Raw genomic sequence first — 6,479 nt, 5'->3', positions numbered from 1 at the left:
TCGAAACTATTCTTGGAAGATCGGCAAGCACAACGCCTTTTCCCACTTCAGGTACTTCGGCGAGCGCACTCGCGATAGGCTCAGTTTGAGGGTTTCCAATAAATGGAAAGAGTCTATAGAAGACTCAATCCGGTCTCGTGATGTTATTAGCCATCTAGCTAACGACTCCTATACATATACTACCAGCCTGGTTCGGTTACGACCTTAGAGGCGTTCAGGCATAATCCGACGGACGTAGCGTCATACCAAAGTCCGCTCGGACTAGTATTGAGCCATTGGTCCGTACCTGTGGTTCCTCTCGTACTGCACAGGAATTCCATTGAGATAGTACTTGCACACCAGTAGGGTAAAACTAACCTGTCTCACGACGGTCTAAACCCAGCTCACGTTCCCTTGAAAGGGTGAACAATCCTACGCTTTGTGAATTTTGCTTCGCAATGATAGGAAGAGCCGACATCGAAGGATCAAAAAGCCACGTCGCTATGAACGCTTGGCGGCCACAAGCCAGTTATCCCTGTGTGTGTGAGCTGTCAAACGCTGTAGTGTCAACACGTGCTGAGCGTCGCTCCGTGTTTTTCATAAAAATTTCGCGTAAAAAGTTTAAAGAACCCACGAAAGTTTGTTGTAATCGTTAAAACTAGTGCCAATCTACAGATTAGTAGTGAAAACCGCATTAAAATCATCGATTTCAACGAAAAATAAGAAAGAAAAGTGTTTGTTTACATTTTGTATGGAGAGCAGCCCGGGGCGTAGCCCCATTTGGGACTACGTGTTTTTTGGTTAAAAAAGTGTCCGGATCCTGGCCGGATGTGGTTTTTTAGATGACAGATGGTGTTTTAAAACGAAAGTCAGAGAAAACCGTATGAAAAAAGACGAATTCAGCGCAAAATAAGTGTAAATAAAGTGAAAGCACGTGGTGCAAAAATTTTGGCAGGTGAAGATTCGATCGTCCATTTTCCAGCCGGATTCGGACTCGAAGATCCGAGCGATTTCACCTAAGCCGAATCGGGCTCCGTGTCATCTGATCCAGTTTTTCAAAAAAGGACCGTTGGTGCCGGATTTTCGGGTCGTTCAAACTGACCGTTGGTGGAGTCGGTGGCCGTTGGTTTGAAGTGGCCGTTAATTCAAATCGGTCGGTAATTCAAATTGGCCGGTTATCCAAATTGGCCGGTATTTTTAATTGACCGTTGGCGGCAGTGTGTCCCGGATAGGTGTCCCGGCTGGGGGTGAAATGTTTCAAGTGTCCCGGCTGAAATATTTCATGGACCAACCATCCGGTTGAAATGTTTCAGTGAAACTTTTCAAGGTGTCTCGGCTAAGAGTGAAATGTTTCATGTGTCTCGGCTGAAAAATTTCGAGGTACGATCATCCCGGTGAAATATTTCAGTGTGTCTCGGCTAAACTTGGTTCCGAACTTGGCCGCCAGGCGTTCCGAACGGCGCCACCAGTACCAGCGGATTGCCAGCATTGCCACCAGGCGGCGCTTCGGGTCGTGGCGGGTGTCTCGGCTCACGGAGATTTCGAACACTGTTACCAGGCGGCGGCACTGGTGCTGAGCTTTTCAACGTCACAACCAGGCGGCGCCTTCAGTTCATCAAGTGTCTCGGCTGGTGGAGATCACCGGTTATCACAACCAGGCGGCACTCTGAGTTTTATGGCGAGTGTATCGGCTGGCGGTTTGCGGATTTGTCAACCAGGCGGCACCTGATCGCAGAGAAGAACTGAGATATAAGCTCAGATTTGGAAAGGGGAAAAAGATTGGTTTGGCCTTTTATTTGTTGGAGTTTTTATTTCGCACCGGTACTTGGCCTTCCTCCACTCCCCTTCCCCTTCCCACCTTCCCTTCCCAGACACTCCACCCTGGCTCTCCGCAACCTAACCCATTGCCCACAGCGATTTTCAGGGTTGCAGTAGGGGAATGGAGCAGGCATCGGGGGAGCCTTCGACGCGTCGGTCCGTCAGGCTCCGGTCCACCTGTGACGCTACCGCGCCATCGCCGAAGGACGACGGGGACAAAGTGATGACATCATCGGTTGCGCTGCCGTTGACTCGGCAGCGAAAGGGAGGCAGTGTCGCGCCATCGACTGCGACGCCCACTCGGCCGGTGGTGGTGGTGCAGCGGATGGCCCTGCTAGCCAGTGATATGGAGATTTCAGAGGAGAGCGACGAGGACGAGCTCAACTCAACCGTCGTCCAGCAGGTGGCCGAAGTCCCGCAGCAGGAGCCGACTATCGCAAGCCTCAGCAGCGAGTTGAGGGAGCTCCGGGCAACCGTCGAGACTCTCCTCGCTAAGGTTAGCGAGATGGAGACGGGCCGGGCGACGGCAAAGGATGGCGACGCGGAGCTGAAGACAAAGCTGAAGTTGTTGTCTCGTGAAAATCAGGAGCTGAAGCGAGACAACATTAGCCTTCGTGAGCGTGCGGCAGCCAGCGAAAGAGAACTTATGCTGCTCCAAAGTGGACTCCACTCGATGGGAGAGTTGGCGGTAGCTACGCAGCAGCAACAACAACATGTCGTCGACTCCAGTGCTGTTGGGCAAAGCCAGCATCCACCTGGCGACACTCCCAAACGAAAGCGGACCCGGGCAAGGCGCGGCAAGAAAAAAGAGGGCGAACTGACGGGCATGCACGAAGTCATCACGCCTGATGTCCCCGAGATCCCGGTCGAGGCCGTCTTGTCCCAGGCCATGGCTCCAGGAAAGCCAAAACCGAAGGTAAAGAAAGCAGCGGCTGTGGCAACCAAGGTGCATGCGCAACCAGCATCCTTTGCTAAAGTCGTGGCCAAGGGAGACAAGAGAGCAGCACCACAGAAAGCGGGAAAGAGCGCTGCTAAAGTGGAGAGGCCTGCGGTGATCGTCCTCGAGGCCAACGAGGGCAAGGCCTTCCTCGACACATACAAGGCAGTGCGTTCCAAGACCAATGTGGATCAGTTCGTGGCGAGGGTTTGCCGCACAGGGGAGCGGAAGCTGTCGCTGTGGCTGAAGCCGAACACGGACTGCGAGAGTGTGCTGGCCGATGTCAGCGAAGCCATCAAGGAGGATGGAGTGGCCCACCTCCTTGTCGACAAGCAGACGGCCGCGATCACAGGAATTGACATGCTGGCGACTGTCGACGACTTGATTTCGGCGATTAAGCGACAGGCGGGGCTGACGGTTCCGGGCGAGGCAGTTCGGATGTGGCGGCGGTACGACGGGCTGCAGAAAGCCCATATCAAGCTGCCGCGCGGGCAGTGCCAGCTTCTCGACGGTCACCGGGTCACCATAGGGAACACGAGTTGCGTCGTGCAGGCGCTCGCAACGGTCCCTGCAGGAGAGCAGCTCTGCTACCGCTGCTTTGGCAAGGGGCACCGCTCTCGCGAGTGCACCGGCCCTGACTACTCCAAGTGCTGCTTCCGGTGCGGATCGAAGCAGCACAAGGCCAAGGAGTGCAGCTCGGGCCCCAAGTGCCTTACGTGTTCCGGACAACATCAGACAGGTTCACCGGTTTGCAGCGGAAGTAGCCAGCCGTCATGTTCCCGCTAGTTTCGAACACCACTGTTAGAGGGCGTGACGCTGGGTTGAAGATCCTCCAGATCAACTTGGCGCGCAGCAGGGTAGCACAAGATCTCATGCTCCAGACCGCACGGGAGCAAAGGATCGACATTGTGCTGGCGTCGGAGATCTACCGTGTTCCACCCAATAATGGGAACTGGGCGGTGGACTCGACAGCGAAGGCAGCTGTTATTACGACCGGAGCCTTGCCCATACAGCGAGTCTGGGCAAGTAGGGTAGGACTGGTGTCGGTCCAGGTGGCGGGGGTGACCTTCATCTCTTGCTACGCCCCACCAACACCGGGATGGACGGACGAGGACTACCAGCGGCTGCTCGACGAGATCGATATCGAGGCCAGAGCACACCCCCTCGTAGTCTTGGCGGGCGACTTCAATGCCTGGCACGTGCGATGGGGCAGCGCGAGGACGAAGCCGCGTGGTGAAGATCTCGCCGAGGTCGTCGACCAGCTCGACCTGGCGATCTTGAACCGCGGCAGTGTGCCCACGTTCGTCGGCAACGGCAGTGCTACTGAAAGTGTGGTCGACGTGTCCTTCGCCAGTCCGGCCATTGAACCCGGTAACGACTGGCGGGTGCTCGACACTTTCACCAACAGTGACCACAGATACGTGAGATTCAGCGTATCCGCGACACCAGTCAGCAGCGCTTCACCACACCAGCAGAGGCAACCGCAACAACAGCACCAGCATCGCGACCGGCAGCGACAACGCGAGCAGATTGGACCGAGATGGAAGTTGCGTCAATTCCATCCCGAAGCCTTCCAGATCGCGCTCCAGGCTTCCGGGTTTGCCGAGGCGGCTGTATCACCGGCGACTCTTACCGCTGGACTTACTAGAGCCTGCGATGAGGTGATGCAGAGGGCACCGCCAGCGCAGTTTTTGGTGAGACCGGAAATGTACTGGTGGACGCAGGAAATCGGCCTTCTCAGGGAGCAGTGCAAGTCATCTGAGGATGCGATTTTGACCGCCGGAACCGGTGCACAGCGAGAGTTGGCCAGAGAACGGCACAGGAGCTGTAAGAAGGAACTCGCCCGTGCCATCAAGGCAAGCAAGGACCGTAGCTTTGATGAGATGATTGCGGAAGCTGAGGACAACGTCTTCGGCACTGCCTACAAGGTAGTAACGTCACGCCTCAAGGGTAGCCGCGTCCCCCCGGAGCGAGATCCTGCGATTCTACAGCACGTCGTGTCGGAACTCTTCCCGGATCATGGCACTTTTGAGTGGCCTGCACCGGATCTGGTCGATTGGGGGCAGACAACGCAGGAGCCAGTGAGGGAGGTGTCGGATGAGGAGCTCTTGGCGATCGCGGCGCGGATGGTGCCCACTAAGGCCCCGGGACCCGATGGCATCATCAATGCGGCACTGAGGGTCGCTGTTCGCGAGCACACGGAGACGTTTCGCCGCGTGTTCCAGGAGTGCTTCGATCAATGCACCTTTCCCGCTGACTGGAAGCGACAACGACTTGCTTTGCTACCCAAGTCCGGAAGACCTCAGGGCGATCCGTCATCCTTTCGGCCTCTTGGGATGCTCGACGGATCAGGCAAGATCTTGGAGCGGCTGATCTTGGATCGCCTGAATGAACACCTGGAAGACCCAGATCACCCTCGCCTGTCGCCGTCTCAGTATGGATTCAGAAAGGGCAGGTCTACAATTCAGGCGATTGAACGTGTTAAGGAGGCCGGCCAGCGCGCGATGGCCCACCGAATGACGGATCGGAGGGCTAACAAGTGTCTGATGGTGGTGTCATTGGATGTACGCAATGCTTTTAACACGGCGAGCTGGCGATCCATCGCCAAAGCACTGCAAGGAAAGCACGTTCCGGCATGCCTGCAGCGGATACTGGAAAGCTGGTTTCGGGGACGGCTGCTGGTTTATGAGACGTCGGACGGTCCGGTCACCCGGGAATTGTCGGCGGGAGTCCCACAGGGTTCCATACTTGGTCCGACGCTGTGGAACACCATGTATGACGCCGTCCTGTCCATCGACATGCCCGCCGGTGTAGAGCTTGTCGCCTTCGCTGACGACCTCGTGCTCCTGGCACCAGGACCCACGCCAGCACTGGCCGCGAGTTTGGCGGAGGAGTCTGTGAATAGGGTTGTGGCTTGGATGCGCGAACACCAGCTGGAGCTCGCCGCAGCTAAGACGGATATTGTGATGGTGTCGAAAAAGAAGAAGGATTACAAGAACATCCCAGTTAACATCAACGGCGTTCCTCTTCGTTCGGCAACCGACATCAAATATCTAGGAGTGCGCATTAAACACAATCTTAAGTGGTCAGAGCACGTCAAGCAGGTCACTCAAAAGGCTTCTCGAGTAGCGACAGCACTTGCACTGCTGATGCGACGGCACAGCGGGCCAAAGTGCAAGAAGCGTCGCCTCCTGGTTTCGGTCGTCAACAGCATCCTCCGCTACGGTGCACCGGTGTGGCACGAGGGTGTTGAAACCAGGGAGGAGCAACGACTACTGGAGAGGGTCCAGAAGAGGGTTGTGGTCGGAGCATCCTTCGCATTCCGGACAATCTCATACGACGCTGCCGCAGTGATAGCGGGCACCATCCCAATAGCGCTGTTGGTAAAAGAGGACGCTCGCTATTACCAGCGTAGAGTGAACGCCGACCCTGGGGGTCTGTCGGCTAAAGAGATGCGTGAGCAGGAGCGTCTCGCCACATACCACCAGTGGCAGGACAGGTGGGACGAGGTTGGCAGGACGGGAGGACGGTTCGCCCGATGGACTCGGCGAGTTCTCCCCGACCCAGCTGCGTGGCACCAAAGGAAACACGGAGAGGTGAATTTCCATTTGTGTCAGGTGCTCTCCGGGCACGGATTTTTCCGTGAGTACCTGCACAATAAGGAGTTCGCCTCGTCCCCTGAGTGCCCGCAGTGCCCGGACATCATCGAGTCTGCTGAGCACGTGATGTTCGAGTGCCCTCGTTT

Source organism: Anopheles coustani (genome assembly GCF_943734705.1).
Source record: "Anopheles coustani chromosome X unlocalized genomic scaffold, idAnoCousDA_361_x.2 X_unloc_69, whole genome shotgun sequence".
Lineage (NCBI taxonomy): Eukaryota > Metazoa > Arthropoda > Insecta > Diptera > Culicidae > Anopheles > Anopheles coustani.
Note: the sequence above shows the minus strand (reverse complement) of the source record.